The 27,667-nt window shown below is 37.4% G+C and overlaps 1 protein-coding gene and 1 pseudogene across 4 annotated transcripts in view; both read left to right on the forward strand.

Annotated features, from left to right (window-relative positions):
- PCSK5 (proprotein convertase subtilisin/kexin type 5) overlaps window positions 1–27,667 on the forward strand; it is a 522,373-nt gene that overhangs the window by 156,788 nt on the left and 337,918 nt on the right. The gene's annotated exons all lie outside the window — the stretch shown is intronic.
- Window positions 24,494–24,623, forward strand: LOC147367054 (U2 spliceosomal RNA; annotated as a pseudogene).

The following is a 27,667-nucleotide window of genomic DNA, read 5'->3' on the forward strand; positions in this document are numbered from 1 at the left end:
AGAGATGGTTGTGAAAAATAACCTTGATACTTTCCGTATACGTCTATAGATTTTTTTGTCCATGAGAGAACCTAAAACAAACATTGTATAAAATTTGTTTCTATCACATAGGTTCATGATGCAGTATGTTGAAATAAGTAACATTTGGGACCATCTTCTAGATTCTGGGAAGTGGTCCATGTCTGGGGCCTCACAGAAAACTGATTAACAGTAGGAAAAGTCTGCTCTCAGGCCAGAAGCCAGCCTTCCCATCCCTTCCCTCACCAGCCATTAGTCACAAGTCCTGACCATCCTCACCATTTAAGTCCCCCTCTTTATAGCTCTCCAAAGACCGATGCTCGTCTCCCCTGTCCGTCATCCACACTAGCCTTCTGTTAGTCTAATCCCTTCTTCTCACCTGCATCCTTGGAAAATCTCCTAGATGGTCTCCCTGTCTCCAGTCTCACCTCATCCTGCTGCTCAAGTGGTATTTTAGAACCAAAATAAGAATACTAAAAAATCTTTTAGATATTCAATCAAAGATAGTATTAGTCACTCAGTCACGTCCGACTCTTTGCGACCCCATGGACTGTGGCCCAGTAGGTTCCTCTGTCCGTGGAATTCTCCAAGCAAGAATACTGGAGTGGTTAGCCGTTCCTTTCTCCAGGGGATCTTCTTGACTCAGGGAATCTAACCAGGTGTCCCACTTTGCAGGCAGGTTCTTTACCATCTGAGCCGTCAGGGAGATTTAATACCTTGAAATTTTATTGAAATGCAAGATCCTTCCTGACCCGCCTCTTCCCTCATTATTAAGTCTGTTCTGCTTTGTGTGCCCACCCCTGCCCCCACTTTATCAACCCTGCAGGACTTGCACAGTTCCCTGAAGCGCCACACTCTTTCAGCCTTCCACCACCTGCATCCGTGTAATTCCTCCTTTCCCTTCCATTCGCATCACTTCTCCTGGGAAGCCTTCTCTCACCTCCTGCATCCGAGTTGGATGCCCTCCAGTGAATTTTCACAGCATCTGTGAACTTACTTCTTTTAGTGAATAAAACCTTTGCTATTGTAAATGGGGTCACACATACCAAGATAGGGAATAGAGAGGCAAAAACAGATTCTGAGGTGAGTTCCAATGTTTGGGATATGAAATGTCTGTTTGGTCCTACAAAAGTTGCAAAAGTATCAACCTTGACTGGCTCATCTAGATGAATTAGCAAAATGTATCCCAAAGTAGTAACTATTAAAGGGTGTTATATATAATGAACCTTGTGTTGGATAGTTTTTACCCTCCACCCAGAAAGCTGACCTCTGAGGACTGCATTAAGGGACTCCCTGGCCCTCTGGCTTTCCACTGGGTTTGGCCAGTGGAACATTCAAGCAAGACATCAGTGGGATGCAGAAGAGTAAAGAAAGGGTATTTACTTTCTGCTCCCTCCTTGCCGAGCCCTTGGGGGTTAGCTGTGTCCCAGATGATCATATTTCCCCTTAGGTGGCCCTAAGGCTGACTTCCCAGTGTTGCTAGTCTAGAATGTTGTATTCTTCCTCATTGATTTTCCCAAATCCTGTCTGCTTCTCTATATAAGTCCCTTGAATATACTTTTTAACAGTAAGATATAAGTCCCTGGAATAAATTTTTATACCCAATATTAAAGAGCTCAGATACCTCTAAGAAAGAAAATAACTATGCCTGTAAGAGTTGTCTTGGTGGCTGTTTATTTATTCTTTAATGAGAGCTGAGTAAATACAGAAAGTGGTTGTCTAACCTCAAATTCCTGTAAGCCTAACACCTGAAGTGTATTTCTTTAATAAGCTACAGTATGAATGATTCCAGGGCTCATGCTGCTGCTGCTGCTAAGTCGCTTCAGTCGTGTCCGACTCTGAACGACCCCATAGATGGCCACGCACCAGGCTCCCCCATTGCTGGGATTCTCCAGGAAAGAACACTGGAGTGGGTTGCCATTTCCTTCTCCAATGCATGAAAGTGAAAAGTGAAAGTGAAGTCACTCAGTCGTGTCCGACTCTTCAAGACCCCATGGACTGCAGCCCACCAGGCTCCTCTGTCCATGGGATTTTCCAGGCAAGAGTACTGGAGTGGGGTGACATTGCCTTCTCCAGGGCTCATAAGCATGATTAAATGGCACAGTTTTCAGGCCTTTGTTCCCTCTGTCGGTTTCAGTGTGTTCTCTTCAAGGACTTGGGGACATAGTTTCTTGGGGCTCACAGTACCAGTTCTGATAAAGGGTCTGATTGATGCTATAGGTTACAATGAAGTTTGGGTTTAATTTATGCTAAACAGTGCACTATTGACATGAATAATTGATAGTGGCTTCCATTTAAATTTCTTATTTAAAAAACAAACTCACAAATTCCTAAAGCCTCTAAAGCAGATGGAAATTGCAGTAAGAGAAAGACATAAGTATCCTTTTTAAATAATGGATTAAGCATTTGAGCAGGGTTTCCAGACAGGTATATTTATTTATCTTTCTCTTTTCATCTTCTCCTCTAACCTCCACCTTGGATCCTTCTATTTCTCTTGTTTCCTTATATCCAGAAATATGTACAGTTGAGAGCACAGAGACCTTGAGAGGTCAGTGCTAGCACTGTGTTATTTGTATTATTATTACAGAGAGGTGGACAAGGCGTCCAGCACCATTCATGTGTGATCAGCCAGTGTCCACAGGCTGAGCAGGAAACAAACTGAAGAGAAAAGCACTGTTGTTTTGTTTATTTCACTCCGTATATAGATCCCTGAAGAAAAATATGCTGAAAATATAATCAAACTGCAAACTAAGGGCTTATTTTAGTATTAAGATATTTTTAATATTTAGATATTGGTTGCTTTCTTATTCAAATAAAATGCCTTCTAAGATAAGGGACTGAAGTTAGAATTTTGTTTCTACAAGCTAGAAGAGATGTTATGATGTTTTTGTTTTAGCAATTCAGTTAATTACAGTAGAAGCCTGTTGTTCCAGTGTACTGAAGATAAATAAATGTTGTGTGTGTGTGTGTAATATCCATGTAGCTGTCCTTTTCCATTATAATCCTTAATAAAAGATAGAGAGGTAGAAAATATGTCTTAGATCAGGACATACATGCTGATTTCTCTTCTCATAAAATAGGTCACCAAAGAATGCAAGGTGATAGAAAGAAAACGGTCCTGATTTTGGGTGAGACCTGGTTAACAGTCTCCACCTTGCTGTTCATTTTGTGACTTTGGGGAGAAGCGTTCTTGGCAAAGCCTCCCCCTGCCACATCAATATCTTTGTGACCCTGTTTGACTTAAACAAAAACAAATAATCTATATGTCTGTGGGGTTGCTACTCAGCTGCATTTGAATGCAGTGTAAACAGCTGCTAATACAGTGAGCACGTCAGTGGGTCCTCTCATCTACTGCTCACAACAACCCACTGTCAGAGACAGAGACTGGAGAGGTGAATTAAAGTGGCTATTGTCACCATGTGGCAGAATCGCAATTTGAGCTCATTTGTTCCCATGCCATCTATTCACCTGCATAGTTAATTAACCTGTGGTCAAGTAGATGAGAAATTAATTCCTATGCTGATCACATGCTTCGGTAAGTTTACTACCTTGAAAGAACTGCGATTACCAGAATGCCTTACTGCTGTATTCAGGAAAGAACCAAGTGCTGGTGCTTAGAGCCTTGCTTCTCCAGAGAGAGGAGGTTGGTCCATAAAGATTGCCCACACCTTGCGTACCCATGACTTTGACCAAATAACAAAAAATCCTTTATTACAGAGAATGACTGTACAGGTCTGACCTCACAGTGGCATTTATTCTGTGGAAATCAATGAAGGCCACCCAAATGATACTCCGAAAAGCTTTATAGATTTTGGTTTTTCTTTTTAAAGGATGGCTTCAGCTATGGTCTGATCAGAGGGTGCCATGTGGAAGTTAGAGCTTGGGTCTCTGCTCTTAAATAATTCTACTAGTATATATTAATAGCTTTTAAATTTTTTGAATGATTATCAGGTTGGTCATATTGTTAATGTAAATAAATGTTTTGGTAAACTATATAAAATTGCCACAGATATGGATTCTGTTAATATTATTAAGGGTGATAAAAGAGTAATAAGATAAAGTTTTAGTCTGATTCTCAGGTGGCAGGTAGTTAATTTTCTCTGTATGGATATAGGGACTGTTTGAAGTTGGAATCACAAAACCTAAGAGACACTTTCCCAATGCTTTTACACGTAATTGACAGCCCTTGAGAGTGCTCTGGAAACGTGGGTTGTGAAAGAATCTCTTTAGGAGGAAGAAAATGAGACCAATAAGAGCCAGTGGGAATCAGAAACCTTCTCCTGCGTGGAGAAGGTTTAGGGTACAGAAGGTGTAGGGTCTTAAAGATGTGTCCTGCTTTGGAAAATTGTGAATTATCTTGCCTATAGAACACCTAAAATAACTTAAATAAATTGAGAAAAACAGTTGACTACTCGTGATTTTCCAGCAGATTTCCCTGAATTCCCACTTTCTCTGCCTCATGTTCTCATCACAAGCTGCCATCTCATGAATTTCAGAAAAGACTGACCTTTGCTAGAAGAGTTTACCTCTTCCATTCTTAGATATCCTTACACCATCTGCATATCATTTACATATGCTAGTAAATGCATTTAAATTTGCATGAATTGCAGATAAAGTACCTATGGCTAGATCCTGGGCTGAGAGTAGCTGACTACTAAAGATTTTGTATGACCTTTATGCTCTTGGTTGATTTTCCCTCTTTCTGAGGTTGAGTCTCACTCACTCACCTCCCTCATGCACCTGTCCTGATGACCAAATATAGACTTTTATTTTCTCCCCAACCCTCTAGCATCTCCCCTCCTCATATCACAGATCTCTCTCTTCCTCCAACCTCCCCCACCCCGCCCCCACCCCATTCTGGTTGCTTAACCTTCCCATAGGCTCTGGCATTGTATTGCCATTATGCAGAAGAATGCATTTGTCACTCACAATCTCCTGGTCTTGGCACCAGTTTATATAGTTTGTACTGGGTGAATCTGGCTAGACCTTGAGTGATTCAAGCAGTTTTAACTGTGACTTGTGTTGTTAATTTCATTGGCTGAAATTCACAATTTTCATACAATTGATACAATTTACATTCATACAACATTCATACAATTCATACAATTTAATTCCTTCCTAAAGGAACGACAGATCCCTTTCATGCTTCTCAAAGGAAAAAGGAATATTTGAAACAAAAACCCTTGATTATTTTTTTCTTTCTCTTATCCACCCATCTCACACATCATGTAAGTAGTGTTGTGGGAGACTGGATAATGGAGTATCTGAGAAAGAAGTGGAATTTGAATGGAAAAGAATTAGAGGTCTTGATTTGATTGAAATTTAATTCAAAGGGAACAAAAGGAGTCCCTAAGTGAAGGGCAGTCTCAGAAGTAGCTCCATGAACAACCATGCATTTGCCTCATCTCATCTGCACTTTGAAGTATTACCATTTACAGGACAATAGAGGCCCCAGTATTGATGCTTTTGAACTGTGGTGTTGGAGAAGACTCTTGAGAGTCCCTTGGACTGCAAGGAGATCCAACCAACCCATTCTGAAGGAGATCAGCCCTGGGATTTCTTTGGAAGGAATGATGCTAAAGCTGAAACTCCAGTACTTTGGCCACCTCATGCGAAAGGTTGACCCATTGGAAAAGACTGATGCTGGAAGGGATTGGGGGCAGGAGGAGAAGGGGACGACAGAGGATGAGATGGCTGGCAGGCATCACTTACTCGATGGACGTGAGTCTGAGTGAACTCCGGGAGTTGGTGATGGACAGGGAGGCATGGTGTGCTGCGATTCATGGGGTCGCAAAGAGTCGGACACGACTGAGCGACTGATCTGATCTGATCTGAGAGGCCCCAGTTATTGTGGCAGTAGTTGTCCCTAATACAGAGGTGCCATAGCAACTGTGGCTTAATTTTTCAGTGCACTGAATTTGTATCAAATTGCTCTACAGAGAGTAATGCTGGTGACATTATAATGGTAGAACCACATTCTACAACATGGAAGTATGGAGATGAGACCCATTTTGCTGGTGTTCATTCATGTTTAGGAGTGTTTATTCATATTTGTTGAAATGTTTGTAACTCAAATGCAAATCTGAGCAATTATTCAGGTATGCCATTACAAGTTATATAGATATTCTTTCTTTCAGATTTTATGATCGTATGTACTGTTTTTATATCAGTTGATGCCATTTATTATCATCCAATTTTCTAATAATGTTTCTATGAGCTTCTGTTAGAATCTCCATTGTAAAACTTATTTCAACTGGAAGGTCTACTAACCCTTGTTTAATTCATCTTGGTTGAAACAAAATACCCACAGCAACTTCATATCTGTTAATGTTCTTCCCTTGTTTCTTATTAGGGAAATGTTTTTTCTGATGCTCAGAAAATAGACTTTGTTAGAACAATGGTACTCATCTTAAATTCACATGTATTTAAATGCAGAAGCTTCTGAAATCTTTATGAATATAATACACATAGATTCCCCACACATGTATTTGTAGTAAGCCAGGACAATGTGAATGGAGGAGGGAGGCCCAAGTAACTGTTAGATAAGTTGCTAAATAAAATTGAATGATCCTTTTGTACACTGAGAGGATGTTTTGAGCCATACCCTCCAAAAGCTGTGCTGATACATGGACAAACACTACATGTTGTTCATACTTGAAAATTCACGGCTAAGTAATTATAATTTTTGAAGCCCAGTATATACAACCTGCTTATTTGGTTTTCCTGTGAACAGTTCTATAGCTTTGATGAGCTTGGTACATGATTTACGTGGGGGAGCAGGGAACAACTTTGTCCTGTAAAGAAACCTTGGCTGTTTTTCCCTTGGGCTATAAACTCAGCAAAGTCTAAATAGAGTTCATCAGGGTCAGTATATGTTTTCCAAGAGGGATAAGAAAAAAGAACAGATTTTCTGATTCCCTCACCTGGCATTAGTCCTTCCAAGACATTTCAGATTTCATCTTCTCAAATACAGAGGCACCATCTACCAAGGATAATAATTTATTTAGAACTTTACAGTTCACAAAGCATTTTTACATAATTCTCTGACTTGTAAAAATTCATATCAGATAGGTAGTAGGTGGTGTTTTGGGCCCCCAGTGTCTGCGTTGTTTTTTATGTGTAAGGAATGTTCTGTCTTTTGAATCTTGATGGAGAGCCAAGACTGCTCTCCAGTATAGTGGCTAGAATTGCCAGATTCAATAGTGACTTGCTCATCCTCCCCTGCTCTAGTCTTGGTCAGGGGCCATGTAGTCTAGATGCTAAAGATCAGTAGCACATGTGCAAGCTGGCGAAAGAAAAGGCCAAGTAAGCTCTCCCTCGCTTGTGTTCTTTCTGCGCAGCCCCTCTTTCTCCCAGCAGGTCCTTCCTCATAGAACAGCCAGGTGTTTTTCTTGATCCTTCGCCTCCATCTTGTTAATTCTGTGCTCCCAACCATTCTGATTCTCAGCTTCACAGTGGCTTTTGAACAAACTGCTTTTCTGCTCAACTCGGTTGCAGCAAAGAAACTGAAATGAAGTAACACTGGTGTCCCTGTTTTTCCAGGGGGGGAAAATACAATTCAAGGCAGGTTCACATAGCTTATGAAAGTGAATCTTCCAAATTTGTGCTCTTTGTATCACTTCATGCACTTTAATTTGGAACATGATACTAGGTGCTATTTTTGAATACAGTGTTGATAAATAATGAGCACTTTTAGTTCGTGGCAGTAATTGTAGTTATTTTTGAGAATCTAGTGCTTATATTATGACATATAGTTTCATTCAGAAAAGACCTTCTGAATACTTACTAGGAGAATAGCACTTAAAAATCGAACTAGTGATATACTTAGAGTATGTAGAAATTTAAGATTTAATCCACCGTTTAACTAATACAGTGATTGGTTACTAAACTGATACAGTAAAAACAAGCCATTAGGCAAGATGCAGTTTGGAGACATTTTGTTTTTTGTGTTTCATGGAAGCCTGGAGTCTGTTGATCAATCTTAATAGGCTCTCTGTCAGTCAGGAGGCTGTGTGGAATGGGTGTAGTTCCTTCTTCCTCAACTAAACCACTCTCCTTTTTAAAAACCTCATTAAAATCTATTTTACTGGTAGTTTTACTCCTAAAAGGAGAAGGCAATGGCAACCCACTCCAGTACTCTTGCCTGGAAAATCCCATGGGTGGATGAACCTGGTAGGCTGCAGTCCATGGGGTCGCTAAGAGTTGGACACGACTGAGCGATTTCTCTTTCACTTTTTCACTTTCATGCGTTGGAGAAGGAAATGGCAACCCACTCCAGTGTTCTTGCTTGAAGAATCCGAGGGACAGGGGAGCCTGGTGGGCTGCCATCTCTGGGGTCGCACAGAGTTGGACACGACTGAAGCGACTTAGCAGTAGCAGTTACTCCTAAAGGGCTTCCCTGGTGGCTCAGAGGTAAAGAATCCACCTGCCAATGCAGGAGACACAGGTTCGATCTCCCCTGGAGAAGGAAATGGCAAGCCACTCCAGTATTCTTGCCTGGGAAATCCCATGAACAGAGGAACCTGATGAGCTGCAGTCCATGGATTGGCAAAAGAGTGGGAACAACAACATTCCTCCTAAAATCAGATTTGAAATAAAGAGTTCTGTTTATACAGAACCAAATAAGCCATTGTAAATCAGTGCTACAGACCAGAGAAATAAGGTTTAGAAGAGCTGTCACTGGAGGTAGGTAGACATTATAGTGAAGTCTTCTGGAGCTGTGGCATTTGACCTGAGTCTTGAAAAATGACTGATGAGAGGGAATAATCATTACAAAGAGAATGTGTGGTGGCTGGAAGTGCCTTGGTATCAGTGAGCTCCTTGCAAGCTTTGAAATAAAAAGCATCTTCCTGTTTACCCATTTTGTTTTTTTCTTTTTTGTTAAGAGAAGTCATAAATTTCTTATTTTTCCTAGAGCCTCTTATCTAAATTACAAATCTGAACATGTTTTTACTCTTTCTTCAAGCCCTTTGTGACCAAGTCCAAACTCTTTAGATATATGCAAAGAATTCATAATGTGTCCTCTATTTTTAACTTATATTGCATTATACTCTAGTTTTAACTAAATTTTTTTTACAGCTCTCTGAAAACAGCATGCTTCATTTGTGTTGGACACTGGTGAATAATAGACATGCAATAAGTGATTATCATTCTGCCATGCTTTGTAGTTGTTAACTATAAGGTGTAATCTTGATATGCATTATAATTATTACTAATTTAACACAAATGAAAGCTGAGTTTCCCTATATCTCTGCTCTGTGGCAAGATCATTGCCCTTTTTTTTCCTTGAGAAAACCAGAGGAGGAAAAAAGACCATGAAATGTGGTGAAGAATTTAAAACCAGTGTCAGAAATAAAAGATTTAAATTTATTTTAATCCGTCCTTATTCTAATATTCTAAGTTATTGAGTAAATTGCCCTAACAGCCATTTTTGTTTCTATTGGTCTTTATCGTTCAGTTGCTAAGTCCTGTCCTACTTTTTGTGACCCCATTAACCCCAAGCATGCCAGGTTTCCCTATCTTTCACTATCTCCTGGAGTTTGCTCAGACTCATGTCCATTGAGTCAGTGATGCCATCCAACCATCTCATCCTGTCATCCCCTTCTCCTCCTGCCCTCAATCTTCTCCTGCCTTAAGTGACTATAAATAACTAACAGTTTCAGTAACAGGAGGAAATCTTCCCTTTATATGCATACTTGTTAGTGTTTTCCTTAGATAAAATTAAGGAGCTTCATTTCAACTCTGAATAGCAGAGTAAAATTTACATGGAAAGAAAATATTGCAAGTTATGTGGAACCATGTTCATTAATATCACTTGATCATTAATTCTTAGCCATCAGAAAAATTATAAATTAATTAAACTTTTATTTAAGTTTTTTTTTTTTTCTTTCAGATATTATGTCCTGGCTTTTCTTTAAACAGGGAGTTAAATCAAGTAGTATAAGCCTAAAAAATTGTTTTCACAGAGTAATTTTAGTATGAAATGGTAAAAATAGACTGTGTACATTTATTGCTGATTGATGGAACTTTTGAGGTAATTCCTTTAGAGATTTGAAATCTAGTGAAAATCTATCTTTCCATCTCATTACACTTAAATATCCTTCTTTTTATTGTGTTCTCATATATTAACTACAATGTTGATATTAAAAATTAAGGTCAAACTGCTTAAATATTTAGCATACCTTGGAAAGAAGCAAATCAGAAATAATTGGACCAACTTAAGGAACAGCTTCAGATTTAGAATTTAGCTGAAAAATTAAAAATAATAATCATACATGAGTTCTTCATACTCAAAAAATAATAATGATTGAGGTCAGACATTTCCAATTATGTTTATATTTTACTGATATGAGGAGATTAGAATTAATCTAGAGATTAGGAATTAAGACATGGTGATGTTTTTGAACTAGAAATACAAGCTGGAATTAGGGAATGGTGTCTGAGCAGTGTGACTGTGATTGTAAAAGTCTGACATGGGGAGACACGCTAAATGGTTATAGGAATAACTTGGGACAAATCTTTTTGCCACTGGGGGACTTAATTTTCTCTTATATATAAAATGGAGACAAAAATAGCTCCTTGAAGTTTGCTGTGAGAATTACAGATAATGCATTCTTAATGTTCAGGATACTATAGGCCCTACTAGCCCATGTGATAATGCAGGGTATTAGCACTGCTTTAGAGGTTTTATCATCAGGAACACTTAGCAATGTAGCTGTGAATGAAATGAATCACTGACACACTTTTCCTCCTATTTCTCCAGGGGAAATCACTTCTACCCAGTTTGGAATGTTTATATTCTAAAAGTGGAAACAGTGGGAGTGGTATATGGATTTTAGTGGGACCGGGGGAGGGTGCAAGTCAAATTCTCTTGGAAAAACTAAATGGATCCCAGAGCTTAAGGAGTTCATCTGCACTCTGTAACAATTGGTTGTTTCAAGAGGCTTTTCAAAGTCAGATTTTCATAGTCAAGTGTCAATAAAAATTGAATATCACTTCTGAATCTGTTCAAGAAAACTGATCAGAGTCAAGCCATTCTATGGAAATTACCACATTTCTTGCCTCATGCATTTGCTCAGAGGACATGGAAGAAGAGGAACATGGTCATAAATTTTGAAAGGCATTCTTGAAAGTGAAAGTGAAATGTGAAAGTGAAGTTGCTCAGTCGTGTCTGACTCTTTGCGACCCCATAGACTGTAGCCTACCAGGCTCCTCTGTCCATGGGATTTTCCAGGCAATAGTACTGGAGTGGGTTGCCTTAGGTTTACTTAATTGCTATAAGTTTATTTTGATTTTTAAAAAAAACCCTTAAAAGATCATTTAATTTTGCATTTTATTAAATGATTTATTTATTGGATTTACAGCAACCTTTCCTTCAAAGAATGACCCAAAAAACTCCTATGGATACAATCATTACTGTGATTATGAAAAGAATTATGACAAAACAGTGGTGAACACGCATCTCAGTGTGTTCCTAAGATTACAATATGCTCTCCATCCCAAGGCAAGAGAAAAGTTTTAAAACAGTGATTATTTCAACATTCTTGTTCAAAAATTTGATCTACCTTGTTTTCACCAGTTGGTGACTGGTTTCCATGGAAATGGAAATGGAATAAGCATTCCTCGTTTTAGATTCTCAGCTGCCCCATGCCAACTGAGAGCTGTAAATGCCATTTGGTTAACAGCAAGGATCCAGAATTCTTCCATTTTAAAGTGGCAGAGAGAGAGGAATAGAAAATGTTTGCCAAGTCATTTTGCTTTTCTCCCTTTGAAAAGGACACAGTTTTATGATTGTCTGAGCTATTGACTGATGGTTATCGAACACATACTATGCCCAAGAGTGCCTCTTCTGACTAATCTGTTTAAATCTCTTTTCCACCCTTCACAAAGTTTCTTACCTCATTGAGATTTAACTGGCCTGTGATTGCCTTCCTGGTTGTCCACCTGCTGTCCCAGTGATGGTCACTGAACAGAAAAATGTTGTCAGAAATGTTGGAAAGAGACAGTTTAGTGATTTCACTAAACTGAGTGATTTCACTAAACTTAGTGATTTCACTGAGTCTTGAAGGGGAAAAAAAAAATCTGTTGAAGAAGGGAGTACATGGGGGCAAGTTAGAAAATGATCACTCTTGAGAGAATGTTTGTTAATTTTGCCACAAAGATTTCCTATTTCTGAGATTGTCACCTCCAGTTGCTACATTTTCTAAAACTATTATGTAGGGAAGATAATGAAGAATACTATAAATAAATGCTTTAACCCCGAATATCTTTCTCAATATAGTTGTTTTCTTTTATCTTGGGTTTTTTTTTTTTTTTTTTTTTGAGTCTAAAGAGTTGAATAGATCTGAATGCTGGAAAAGAACCTAGTAGTAGCATTAACACATGCTGTTTTCTTTTATATTCTAAGATGTTTAGATACTAGACCAAGAAGTTCTTAAATATCACCCAGTGGAGTTCTATGAACTCACTTCTTGTGGGACATAAAGAGTGTCACAGTGTCTAATTTTAATAAAGAAAACCAGACATAATAACATCCAGCCACAGACCTTCCCTGTGTCTGTCAGTGTGGTCTCACACCTAAGCCAAAGCAAGTAATGTGTGAACTGAGGAAATAAGAACCTCACCCCAAACTTAAGAAACTGCATGACTGCTTCAAGGGAAATCTTACTGTTCCTGATCATACGATTTAGGGCCTGACATTTTCTATTATCACATTGTGTTCATGGGGGAGTAGCCTTCTCATGATTATTTTGGTGTAAACAGCTTGTGTATTCCAGTGACAAGAAAAAAGCACTTAGGCTATGGAAAGGGACTTCATAGAATATAGAGTGAAGGTCAAGATAACAAGCCAATTCTGGCATGGCAGTGACTCAAACTCTGTGACTGCTTCTGCACTCTCAAGAGAGGAGAGCAAGTTCCTTACTCTCTTACTTAATCAACAGCCTTCCTGGTTTAGAGAAGCTGTGCATGAGGGACTTATTACTGAAATAAATGGGTGTTGGGAGGAGAAAACATTAAAAATGAATCCCCTTAAATTGGGGCCAGAGTCTTGTAATGAACGATACAAATGGTGTTTTATTTTAAACAATAAAACTAAAATGATGAAAATACATGTAGTTTATTATCTAGCAGAACAGGCAGCTATAGCCATTCTTACATCAAACAAAAATGAATCATGTTTAAAGTTGTAGTTTTTATGTAATATTACGAAATTTGAATTTTAGTAGAGTAATAAACAGACTCAGTTTATAAAAATCTTTATCGGTTTTTCCAAGGGCCATTTGGAATCATTTTATTGACAAATCATTCTCATTTAAAGCCACTGTCACGTCGCCAGCCTTGTTCCAGTTTCACTAAATCTCGCTCTTCTGGATCCTCTTTCAACAAAAGCTTTCAGAGTGATTAAAGCTATTCTCGAATATTATTTTCATTGATTGTATGAAATCCTGTGTCTTTTGCAAGTTCATTAGGCAGTTGTTTGCTTGCTTTGCCTTGTATTGTTTGCCTTTTATATTTACGCAGAGATAAAAATTTCTAGCACTGAAAAGGGTGGGGCTGCTTGAGTCCACAGTGATTTTGTTAGAGGTAGGATCATTCGTGAATATCATTTTTACTTGCTTAGTTAGGAATCCTAATCATTATGATACCCAATTTAAAAAGAACCTGTGGGCAGTGATCCAAATAGCTTCAAAGGTGTACTTGTGAGCGTTCCTCTCAGAAAAAGTTTCAAGTCATCATGACTTTATTGGCTCTGCTGAGTGTGTGTGCGCCTGAAGATAGATACATGTTTTTTCACAAATTGATTATGCATTTGCTGTTGTGGAAACACTAGGACTTGATGTCAGGAGATCTGGTTTCAAGTTCTTTTGCAGTAAACTGGCTGGATTACCTTGGTGAAGTCACTTAGCCCATAGCAATCTCCATTTCCTTCGCTATAAGAGACATAAAAGTACATGCAGTGCAAGATTATCAGAGAGATCAAATTAAATTAAATTTATGAGAATTTAGGTGAAATTATCTAATAATAAATAAATGAACCTTACCGTTTGTTGATTTGATGTCTAAACTGCAAATTACATTAAGCATTCTTTCAAATGGAAATTAACCATTGGATATGAATGATACATAATAGCTATTGAGTTGATGAATTTATATTTAAAAATATTCAGTATTAGTATCAAATCATAGGAAGGGGAGATAGAAAACATAGAAGCATGTGTTTTTGGTTACCAAAAAGACATAAATGGCTATGGCTGTATTTACCCTGCATACCTAGAAACCAGAAATTTATCAAACTGTACAATGCAGGTAAATCTGTTAATTTTCTAGCTAAAAATATTTTTTACATTTTCAAAGGGTTAAAAAAAAAAAAAAAGGATATGTGACAGAGACTTCATGTGGCCCTATAAAGCCTGAGATATTTACTATTTGGCCCATTACAGAAAATGTTTGCCAACCCCTGCTCATAAACTCATGCAAATACCATCATAACAGAGACCCATTCCTTATGTTGTTTCTAAATGAAGTATTATTTCTGTGCTAAAATGCTGAACTGATAATTAGGAATTATGATAAATTATATGTTTTGGAGGGAGGCCTTCCTTAATTGTTGGTTTCATACCTCCATAATGTTGAGAACATTCCAATATGTAAGGAAATGATTCTGATGGACTCTACAGAGACAACCAAGAATAGCTGTCAATAAACAGAAGGGCTGGTAGGTGCTTGGCGGAGCTGAGCTGAAGTGAGGATCACCCAGTGAATAGAGGTGTTTGAGTTACTCATCTATACTTTAGGACCTCTTTCTCGAGTTCAGAGGGACCCTGGGACTAAGCGCCACCCAGCTCCTTAGACCTCGGGGCCACGGTTTACCTCCTGTATTGCAAACAATCGGGGTTCTATAATAGTCACCTATTTTAGATGATTATTCCCTGAAAAGTACAACTCACATCTTTAAAAGTGTTTTGACAGTTCATTCATGATATTGAAGCAGTTTCAAGCAAATTGAAGTCAAGTGTTTATAAGATCACATTTCTTCATCAGTCAATCGTTAACAGATTTTTGAGCAAAACAAATATTTTTAGCCTATTTCACAATGTATGTACCACTGAATGTATCACTGAAAGATATCTTTACCTGAATATTTTAGCTAAAGCAAATAGAAGCAGAATGTTAAATAGTTTACTGCTAAATGAACAGAGACTTGTGAATTATTACCTATTATTCAGGATTTCTAAGCCAACAGAATTCATTGAAAATACATTATATCATGGCTACTTTTCCCACTATTTGAATCCTTAGTGACTAATACATTCCGTAGGATGTATTAGGTACTCAATAAATATTTGCTGAATGAATGACACAGAAAAGTTAATTAATTATGAACCAGGACATGGGAGTTGTCTCAATACACACATTTAACTAGGTCATTATAATATTTATAAAATGAGAATTTACCTATATACAGGACCATGGGTAAAATTGAAGTATTCTCTGTGTAAGGTACATTCTAGCATCCTGGTCTCTTATTTTTGCTACTTTAGAAATATTTATATGAAGTGGTTTTCAGTATACATTTGTAGAAGAGAAGTATGTATGGAAAGAAATAGACCAGAAAAATCAAAATTATAATTTGATACAGGTCATTATTTCTTTCATTATCTTTATAGATCTTTTTCCAGTCTCCTGGTATACATACTCAATATATTCTTCATATTTCATGCTTTCATGAGTTCTAATTATGAAATTTTCTTATAATTATGAGGATGCAGAATTACAGGAAAAATCAGTTCAGGTGTAAGGAAGAGTTGTTTAGGCTGCATACCAAGCATTTTCATAAACACCAACCTGAAGTCAGAACTCTTGGAGCCGAAATTTCTGTAACACCTTATACATAAACCTTGATTAGTGTGTACCTCAATAATTGGTAATTATTTGCATACATCTTACAACACCCCTGTCAGTGATCTTAGTTCATTGGTTAGTTGAAATCACAGGACTCTTTAGGCCACAAGTGGTAATTAGATGGATAGAAATACATTTTAGTAAGACAGTATCGGCTACATTTCTTCAGGAGGAGTGCTCACCAGCTCCAGGACTATTTTTTACTCTTCCCCTGTCCCCCCACCATGACCCAAGTGACACCCAAGTGACACTGCTGGTGTGCTAGAAAGAAAAGCGTGAGAGTCCCTTTGCCCTAGAAGCCTCATGCTCTTAAGAACAGTATTTCTTGCAGTTACCTATGAACAGAGCTTCCGCGGCCACACAGGGAAGGTCACACTCAGTTTCCAGTGTCCTCTCTCAGAAGCCCAAAGCCACGACTCCTCACCATGTGTTTATTGCTCTGGCCACAGACCTCCCAGCTCATGGTCACTCACTAATTAAAGTTCAGTGTTTTGTTTTTTTGTTTTTTTTTTTTAACCATAAATGGTGTTGTTTGGTAGCTGACATTCCACCTTTTTCAGATACCAAGGGAAATAGAGCTAGAATCTTAAAGTGATTTTTCCATAGATAAAGAGAAAATCTTTTGTTAATCCTTTACTCAGACTTTTCCCCACCAAGACTGTGAGTGCCATAGCTTTGGATACTTCAACTCTATATGCCCCTTGTTAAGAAGATGTCTGGAACACAGGATGTAGATTATCTGGACTCGAGCAAGGGAGAAGGGACAAATGGAAGGAAGGAGGAAGGAAGAGCTTGGAGGGAGTAATATTGTTAACTAAAAGAATTCTTGGTAAGTACTTGAATAATTTTCAAAAAAATAAAAATAAAATAGCATTCCTGACAGAGTTCATTGCTTACCTAAAAAGTAACTTTACATTTCTCTGTGCTGGAACTGTAGGTAGTAATTATCCTAGTAAAGCAGACAGATGTCCAGTAGGAAAGATGGGCATCATGTTGTTCCTCCAGCTCCAGGGATGAGTTGGAGCCTCCAGATCCACATTTATGAACTTTCAAGAGAGGACACTTGACTCTCAGCTCACTAAAAACACATCTAAAAAGAATCAACAGAAATGACTAATTTCTGAATATTTGTAGTCAAGGGGTAAGGGAGATAATGTCTCAGGCCCCAATTCGTGGTGAAAAATATCAGAGTGTTCCCAAAGCTTTGACTACATGGAGTAAAATCTAGTTTGTGTAATTTTCAGAGACCGAACAGAACCCTCTGATAAGAGCTTAAGGAGCTGGAAGAGCAGTGCGATGGGCTCTTAATAGATCCAGTGGGGAAGGAATAGCATCACAGAATTACTAGGGGATATAGACAGGCATCGGAGAAGGCAATGGCACCCCACTCCAGTACTCTTGCCTGGAAAATCCCAGGGATGGGGGAGCCTGGTAGGCTGCCATCTATCAGGTCACACAGAGTCAGACACGACTGAAGTGGCTTAGCAGCAGCATAGACAGGCATGGCAATGTGAATTCATAGAAATAAGCTCAAGTAACGTGTGGATATCAGTAAATCAAAATATTAATCAGTAAAGCAAAAAAAAGTTGAAAAGCATGGTTGGGTAAATTTAGAATATCAACCAGGGAGCCAAGTAAAAGGGCCTAATTTAATCATCATGATTAATGAGTTTCATCAAAGGGATCTCTCGTACCCAGTGCTTTGACATTGTCGTTGATGTATAAGATAAGGGTAGGAAGAGAGGGAGGCTGATGAAAAGCCTACCTCTTGGTCAGCCACTATATACAAAAACATGTATAAAAATGCCTACTGTAGGTTTTTTTAAAAAATTGAAGTATTGTTGTTTTTGGACTTCCCAGGTGGCTCAGTGGTAAAGATTCTGCCTGCCAAGTGGGAGATGTGGGTTTGATCCCTGGGCTGGGAAGATTCCCTAGAGAAGGAAATGGCAACCCACTCCAATATTCTTGCATGGGAAATCCCATGGATCGGGAGCCTGGCGGGCTACAGTCTGTGGGATCACAAAAAAGTCAGACATGGCTTACTAACTAAACAACAAACAAACAATGGTTGATTTACCATGTTCTGTTAGTTTCAGATATACAGCAAAGTGACTCATACATAAACACACACACATACATACATACATATGTAGTGTTGGCCCCTGAGTTGTATCCAGCTCTTTGTAATCCCATGGACTATAGCCCACCAGCCTCTTTTGTCATGAAATTCTTCAGGCAAGAATGCTGGAGCAGCCATTCTCTTCTCAAGGAGATCCTCCTGACCCAGGGATCAAACCTGTGTCTCCTGCATTGCAAGCAGATTCTTTACAGTCTGAGCCACCAGAAAAGCCCACATATATATACACAAACAAGTTTTTACTCCATGCAGTGTGTCTGTGTTGCAAATTCTTTCCCCTTATAGATGATTACAAAATACTGAATATCGTTCCCTTTGCTATACAATAGGGTTATCTGTTATATATATAGAAGTGTGTGTGAGTTAAGCTGCTGTGGATTTTATTGTACTTCATCATTCCATACAATGTTATAGTTGGGAAAGCAACAGAAGTGAGGTAAAGAACTAGGTTTTCTAATAACCCAAGCTATTTACTCTTTCCTTTAAATGTGAGCTAGTATGTTTAACAGTTAATTTATTTAACAATGAATAAGTAATTTTCCTAGGCTGGGGAAGTTAAGGAGGAAGGAAAATGGCAGAGGTGAGAAAAAAATTCTAAAACAGTTTGACCACTTGAGATTTATTTATTTTCAGTATTTTAGGTTCTGACTGAAATCTTCTTGGATTACAGTCAATATTATAAATAACTGTACAAATTCTTCAAACCTACAATGATTTTTAAACTTCTTCAAACCTACAATGATTTTTAAACTTTAAAGTAATTATAAACTCACAGCAAGTTTAAGAAATAGTAGAGGTCCCCCATATCCTTCACCTGAATTCCCCCAGTGGTAGCAACATGTGTAATTATAGCAAAATATCAAAGCCAGGAAAATTACATTAATGCAATTTACACACATTATTCATATTTTTCAAGTTTTTAGGTGTATTCCTGTGTGTGTGTGTGTGTGAGATTGACAATAATTTTAACCATCCAAGAGAAATATTCTGTACCTTTTTAAAAAGACTTATTAGTCATTTGCATATTGTATTTCTGATGCTAATTCTTAGTAGTATTCTGTTACTACATAATGCTCTAATACAGTATTTTTTCATTTTCTTTCCTTGCCTGCAATGTATCTGTTAGGCTTTGGAGCAATTGATGAATGCTTTTATTAATCTCTTCAAATATTGTATATATTACTCCTGAGAGCCAAAAGGAGGATTCATAATGTGTGTTGCTAGGTATAAAAACTGTCATAATTTAAGTTCATGTTTAAATTTCTTTGAATATTAGGCTATCAAAAGGCCTGTGAATATGATCATATCTTATGTGCCCTTCACTGTCTTAATTCAGGCTACTCTAACAGAGTAGGCTGGGTGGCTTAGACAACAAACATTTATTTTTCACAGTTCTAGAGGCTGGGAATTCTGATATTAAGGTGCCGGCAGATTTGGCTTTTGGCTTGTAGATGGCTGCCTTCTTCCATGGCAGAGGAGAGAAGTCAGCTCTCTCGTGTCTTTTCCTATACAGGCACTCTTTCCATTATGAAACTACCATTCATCACCTAGTCGTGTCCACAAGGCCTCTGCTCCAAATATCATCACACTGGGATTAGGGTTTCCATATGTGGCTTGGGATAGGATGGACAGAAACATTCAATCCATAGCAGTTATTGTGAATGAATTTTCTTGAATTTCTTCCTAGTATATTAAAAAAATTTAGTATTATGGAAGCCCCAGCGACTATGTTTAACTGTCATCACATCAGAAACTGTTATCTTAATATTCTCACAAAAACGAATCATCAGAAAGTTGACTGTGTGGTTTTTTTCCTCCCTAAAAATTTTCATTTACCCTTCCACCCCTGCCCCCCACCTCCCTGCTGCCAACATGTTCCTTAAGCTTTTCGCTGGAGATGGAGTGAAAATCTATTTTCAGCTATTTCCCATTCTTCTGAAGTTTTCATTTTTAAGATTCTCAGCATTTGCTACTTATACCTCAAGTTGAATAATTTAGTTTGGAGATTCTATAAAATATATTGTCAAATATATTGTCATCAATACTAATAAGGAAGTAGTTGCCTCTGCCTCACAGAATAAGTAGGGTAGTGGCAAGGAAGTCAAGAAATCTTGGCCATCATTCAAATACTTAGGAATATGGGCCCCTGTGAGTCTTGCTGCAAGAGTAAAAAGCATTAATTTATCTGTGCCCAGGAGACCCAGATCTAGTCATTGCCCCATCACAGTTTATACCTACTAATCACTGTATGACTGACTACATTTCTCGCAATAAGAGTAGTAGTGTCTGTTTTGCTTATTTTGCAGAGTTGAAGTGAGAACCAGATGAGGTTAAAGTACTTTGAGAAGTGGAGAGGGTGATATAAACCAAGTGGTAATATCAAGAGCTACAAAACCAATCAGAAAGAAAAGCTCTGCGTGATATATTGGAGAATACCTCAAACATATCACTATTCTTGCTGTCCTGTCCCTTTCTAAGGGGGCTTTTGAAGTAAGCTCAGATGGAAGGTTTTCACTCAGATTTAAACAAAATCAAAACATGCCAAGGAGAATGGACACATCAGATGTCAAAGGGACTAGAAACAGTGGGGGCTGGAGCCTGGAGACAGAATCCATGAACAGCTGAAGATGTTTGTCCTAAGAAAGAACAGAAGTAGAAAGCAGTCTTTCTCCAACTTGCCATTGCTTGATTCCATACAAGTATAATTTCAAGCAATGTAGTGATCACTAACCGGAGACCTCTTGCATGTGTCCTGATGTTTCTGATTCATTGCTGAGCTTGTTCACGTCTTACCTTCAGATTCATGGTAAATCTCAAGTGAGTTAATATTTCCATCCCTACTAACTCATATGAAATTAAAAAAAGTTTATAAAGCAGTGTGACTAGAGTAGGAGAAAGCAAACAAAGGAGTGAAGGCAGTACTTTACTATGTAGCAGATGTAATGGACCCCAAAATTTATATTCTACCCTCACTTCACTTGCATGAGTTCACAGTATTATAGAAAGGAGTTAACAGGCACTCTCTGATCTGATTTTCCATCTTTTCGTTTCATATATGATATTATACATGTTTCAATGCCATTCTCCCAAATCATCCCACCCTCTTCCTCTCCCACAGAGTCCAAAAGACTATTTTATACATCTGTGTTTCTTTTGCTGTCTCACATACAGGGTTATAGTTACTATCTTTCTAAATTCTATATATATGCGTTAGTATACTGTACTGGTGTTTTTCTTTCTGGCTTACTTCACTCTGTATAATCGGCTCCAGTTTCATCCACCTCATTAGAACTGATTCAAATGTATTCTTTTTTTTTGTAGTTTATTTTTTTTAATTTTATTTTATTTTTAAACTTTACATAATTGTATTAGTTTTGCCAAATATCAAAATGAATCCGCCACAGGTATACACATGCTCCCCATCCTGAACCCTCCTCCCTCCTCCCTCCCCACACCATCCCTCTGGGTCGTCCCAGTGCACCAGCCCCAAGCATCCAGTATCGTACATCGAACCTGGACTGGCATGTCGTTTCATACATGATATTTTACATGTTTCAATGCCATTCTCCCAAATCTTCCCACCCTCTCCCTCTCCCACAGAGTCCATAAGACTGTTCTATACATCAGTGTCTCTTTTGCTGTCTCGTACACAGGGTTATTGTTACCATCTTTCTAAATTCCATATATATGTGTTAGTATACTGTATTGGTGTTTTTCCTTCTGGCTTACTTCACTCTGTATAATAGGCTCCAGTTTCATCCACCTCATTAGAACTGATTCAAATGTATTCTTTTTAATGGCTGAGTAATACTCCATTGTGTATCTGTACCACAGCTTTCTTATCCATTCATCTGCTGATGGGCATCTAGGTTGCTTCCATGTCCTGGCTATTATAAACAGTGCTGCGATGAACATTGGGGCACACGTGTCTCTTTCCCTTTTGGTTTCCTCAGTGTGTATGCCCAGCAGTGGGATTGCTGGGTCATAAAGCAGTTCTGTTTCCAGTTTTTTAAGGAATCTCCACACTGTTCTCCATAGTGGCTGTACTAGTTTGCATTCCCACCAACAGTGTAAGAGGGTTCCCTTTTCTCCACACCCTCTCCAGCATTTATTGCTTGTAGACTTTTGGATAGCAGCCATTCTAACTGGCGTGAAATGGTACCTCATTGTGGTTTTGATTTGCATTTCTCTGATAGTGAGTGATGTTGAGCATCTTTTCATGTGTTTGTTAGCCATCCGTATGTCTTCTTTGGAGAAATGTCTATGGGGTCACACAGAGTCAGACATGACTGAAGTGACTTAGCAGCAGCAGCAGCAGGGCAGACATAACCATATCCTTAAGGGATTCAGAGAACTGATGCATTTTTAATTCCTAGTTTCTCTGGATGTACTTTATTTTAGATGCTATTCAATTTGAGTCCTTGATTTATATATCCTTATAATTTACATAATTGGGTTATCTTTTAAAGGTCTCAGAAAATATGTTTCTTAGTAATATTGTGAACATATGTAAGAAAGTTAAACAGGTGACTCATTTTCTTTCCAAAGAACATTGTATGGGACTTGGATATTAAAATTTTTATTTAGGTACCATGTGCGTCCGAGCTTAATCTAATGAGTATTTTGTTTTCTAGACTAAAATCTACTAAGTCTTTCTTCTTATGCTAAAAATACTTTACATGCTCACACTCAATCATCTCTGAAGAAAACTACATCTGAAAAACCGTTTTGTTTGTTTTGTGACTTGCATATTTACTGACATCATGAATATACTTTTTTGTTGACCACCCTTTGTTGTTTGGGAGAAGGAAGAAATTGAGTCATGATCACATACTTGAATAGGTCATGATGATATATCCATTGTTCTATGATCTATTTAAAATTCATGTCAAAACAGAGTCTAACTAAGATATAAAAATAAAAAAGATGACTAGTACTTTACTTGGAATAATGATCATTGTCATCTGAAGAGTGGGCTGTTTAAATGTAGTTGAGCTGCAATTTGGACCCTCAATTACAGTATGCTGAAATACATGATTTAACTGATATTTAAAATATATGTGTCAGCAGTAGAGTATAACTTGCCTGTCTCCTCAAAATAGTCCACATATCATGATGTAGAGCCCTGTACAGAAGAAATGTTTTTATAAGGAGAATATTCACTGTGTTCTGCACTTACAAACATTCACTGTACATGAATGACGCACATAATATGTACAGGGCTTTTAGAAATACAGAACCAAGTCACTTCTATTGTTTTAGTAATATGGTAGAACAGATATTCAGTTAAATCTTTCCTCCCACAGTATATCTAAAAATCATGGGAAAATATTAAAGAACTTCTTAGTGCATGGTTGAGCTTATGGGGTGCTAGGGTATTTCTCTGAGAAACCTCAAATCTATAACTAGGTGGGCAACACCAGGCATTTCCCAGGATGACTAACCAATCCCAATCAGCCTGGAACTGAATTTTAAAAGTCCAGAGATAGCAGGAGACAAGGCTTTGGTCCAAAGGGCTGAGACCTGCATAAAATGGAATCCCTAAGTTACTGTCTTCAGTGCAATAAACACAGAAAAAGAAATCCTACATGGGAAGTGAAAGGATGTATTTGACTTTCTCTCCCTGGTTAATGGATGGGACAAAGGGATAAACAAATAACTACTTTTGAGAATAACTCACAGTTCTTAATGAGTTTTCCATACCATCCTCAAAGAATTCACAAAGAAAAAAGCCTAAATAGCACAGTCTTCTAAATGGACAGTTCACCAACTACATGGAGTAAACATTGCCATAAAGACAAGCCAGTAAAAAACACAAATAGTAGAAATAGATTCACCTACTTAGAATTATTATTTATATATAATTTATTTGTATCAATAAATAAATATTGAAAAGCATTTTTAAGAAAAATTGACTATCCAAATTAACCAAATTTGAAAAAAGAACTTCAAAAATAAAGTGTATAGTACCTGAAAAGAATAATTCAGTGAATGGATTAAATATCAGGTTAGTCATGGCTAAAGTCAGGATAAGTGAAATATAGAACTGAGCAAGTTACAGAGAAGACAGCCAAGAGAGCAATGTATGTGGGAAGCCTGAAGATGAGATAAAGATTTGAAAAGTGTGAAAAGGTCTAATGTATGCTTAATTGGGATTCTGATAAGAAGAACCATAGAATGATATAAAGGGATACATCAAGGTACTAGCTGAGACTTCTGAAAATTTAAATGTTAAACTATAGGTTTAGGAATTCCAAGAAAGAGGTTTTTAAAATCCACACATACAATATCTTAATGAACCTGCAGAATAGAAAAGGCAAAGATCTGAAAAGTCATCCAGATGGCTGACTTCTCACCAGAAAGAAGGGAAGCTAAAAAATGGTGGAATGGCATCTTTGAAGTGCTATTAGTCTAGAATTCTATACCCATTGAAAAAATGCTTCTCTACCTTTTGGCTAAGATTGAGTATAGTATCTGTTCTTACTATTTTAACTATATCCATTGAAATTAGTTTTTAAGAAGAGCAGTAAAGTAAAGTCATTTTCTGAGGCTATCAAAAGCCTCTCTGATGGGTAAATTTATAGAATGTTCTTCAGAAAGAAACCAGTGATCCCAGAAGGAAATAAGTGCTACAAAAGTAAACAAAGCAAGAAATGTAAGTCTAAACAAACATTGATTGTTCAAAGTAGAACAGTGATGGGTGATTTCTAGTGTTAAAAAAATATCCAGTGTGTAACTATAATTATGGGAGGATCAAGTCAAGAGCTGGATAATCAGACTTACAACATTCTGACATCTGTACTGTTTGGGAAAAGTTGAAAAAAATATCAGTAACTTTGTGATCTTAGGTACCCATGATCAAATATCTAGGATAAGCACTAAATAATAGAATGTATAATATCCAAACTAGTACAGGGGAAAAATACAGAAATGATTATGTGTATATGAATACTTAGATAATATAAATGGACTAACTCTTGAGTCAAAAATAAAGATTTCCAGGGTTTAAAAAAATTATATTCTATTTATGAGGTATAAATAATATAAACAGAATATTTGAAAGTAAAAGGATCAAGTGGTTTATAATTTAAGTACTAACAAGATATCTTTAATTTTATTTAAGAAACAGAAAGTGTTATTACATATACATAAACAATTTGTTTCACTAGAAAGATTTGATAGTTCCATTCTAAAGGCAATAAAAATGGATAGAACCACAAAGAATATTAACAAATCCACAAAATAATGAACAAGCTTGACATGATGGACTTATCTAGAATAATTGGAAAATATATATCTTTTCAACCACATAGAACATTTATAAAAATAGACCACATACTTCACCATTTTGTGCACTCACAAAATTCAAATGATTGCTTCATAAAAATTATTTTATCGTAAGTTAATGAAGTTATTGATTATAAAAAATATAACAGCTGCAAACATTCAAAAAATTTAAATCCTACTTCTTAATAACCCATGGGCCTAAGAATAAACCAGGGCAGAATTAAAAACAGATGTCCTTATGCTCCTGTAGAACTGCATTAATTAATAATAGACGCAATGTAGTATAAAAACAGTAAACCCATAAAGGGAATTTGACATTTGAATAAAAATAACCTACACCAGGAAGTAATATGCAACAAGAGGCTAATAAAAAATCATAGTAAATAATTGCTATGCTCAGGGGAAAATTAGTAGTTTAGCTTGGGGCTTCCAGAAGTATTTTTTGAAAAAGAGATCATTTTTTGTAATGATTAAAGTGGTATAACCCAGTATCAGGGGGCAAGATAATTATGAGTATATTAAGATTAAATATTGTGTGTGACAACCTAAAAATTCCATAAACAAGATTTTCATGTTCCAAATAAAACATTTGGAAACATATTTATAACAGATATGATGGAAAGGCAATGAGTGATTTGGGCAAAAAGCATGAAGAGGTTATTCACAAGGCAAGACATAGAAATAGCTAATAAATATTTGAAAAGATGCATAGCAACAAATGTAATCATAAGGGATAAAGAGGGAAATGACGATGAGATAATATTTTTCAACTCAGTTTGGCAAGGATGAAAAAGATTGAAAAACTTATATATAGGGCTTTATGTACACAGAGGTTTGTCTAGATATTTTCTCCATTCTCCCTATTATCATCCAACTTGGCTTATGGCCTATCTTTTCGTTTTGTCATGCATAACAACTTGGTATTTTGTAGTAATATTTATCAGTCTTGCCATTTTTATGAGGTTCGATTAAACCGCTTTCATCTTTTGTTGACATTATGACAGTATATTCTGTACTCTTTGATCCAGTAATTCCACTTCTAGAAATTTATCCCAAGATATTTAAAATGTATATACAAGCTACTATTTTTATATTTCATTAATACTAGCGAAAAATAGGTAAATTTCTAGGAATAAAATTATGATGCATGTGTGTGTATATGTACACACACATATATATAGGTATATGTATATAGGTTTATGCCATTTTATATAAATTTAAAAGATTGTAAAGAATAATTATAACCATTTAAATGATATATAGATTAATATTTACCTAGGAAGAATAGATGACATTCAGTTCAGTTCAGTTGCTCAGTCGTGTCCAACTCTTTGCGACCCCATGGACCGCAGCATGCCAGGCCTCCCTGAGTTCACTCAACTCATCACCAACTCCCAGAGTTCACTCAAACTCATGTGCATCAAGTTGGTGATGCCATGCAGCCCATCTCATCCTCTGTCGTCCCCTTCTCTTCCTGCCCCCAATCCCTCCCAGCATCAGGGTCTTTTCCAATGAGTCAACTCTTCGCGTGAGATGGCCAAAGTATTGGAGTTTCAGCCTCAGCATCAGTCCTTCCAATGAACACCCAGGACTGGTCTCCTTTAGGATGGACTGGTTGGATCTCCTTGCAGTCCAAGGGACTCTCAAGAGTCTTCTCCAACACCACAGTTCAAAAGCATCAATTCTTTGGCGCTCAGCTTTCTTCACAGTCCAACTCTCACATCCATACCTGACCACTGGAAAAACCATAGCCTTGACTAGATGGACCTTTGTTGGCAAAGTAATATCTCTGCTTTTGAATATGCTATCTAGGTTGGTCATAATTTTCCTTCCAAGGAGAAAGCGTCTTTTAATTTCATAGCTGCAATCACCATCTGCAGTGATTTTGGAGCCCCCAAAAATAAAGTCTAACACTGCTTCCACTGTTTCCCCATCTATTTACTAAGTGGTAAAAGCAGTATATCTCTTGTATAAACTGATGTGTACCTATCAGTTGTAAGCAGCAACTTGTTTATAGTTGCACAGACAATAGTTATATCCCATGATGACAGTATAGAATATACTGTAAAATAAATAGTACTAAAACAGAATTTGGGGTCCTGAGTTTTAGTCACTGTTGAGCTATTTTTGACAGACCTCTTTATATCGCAGGGCCTCCTTAACTCATTTCTCAAAATGTAGGAAAGAAGGTGAGCTTTGGATTTCATCATCATAGAACTACACCACAATGGTTGTCACCCCCTTCCTGCACCCAGGGCAGGCATTAATCATCAGTCTTCACCTTCTTTCTCTAGGCTCAACCATGCCTTAGAATTATTCTCA

The sequence above is a fragment of the Bos grunniens genome, chromosome 8 (assembly GCF_055505025.1).
Source record: "Bos grunniens cultivar Pamir isolate PY7600 chromosome 8, Bosgru_T2T1.0, whole genome shotgun sequence".
NCBI classification, from domain to species: domain Eukaryota; kingdom Metazoa; phylum Chordata; class Mammalia; order Artiodactyla; family Bovidae; genus Bos; species Bos grunniens.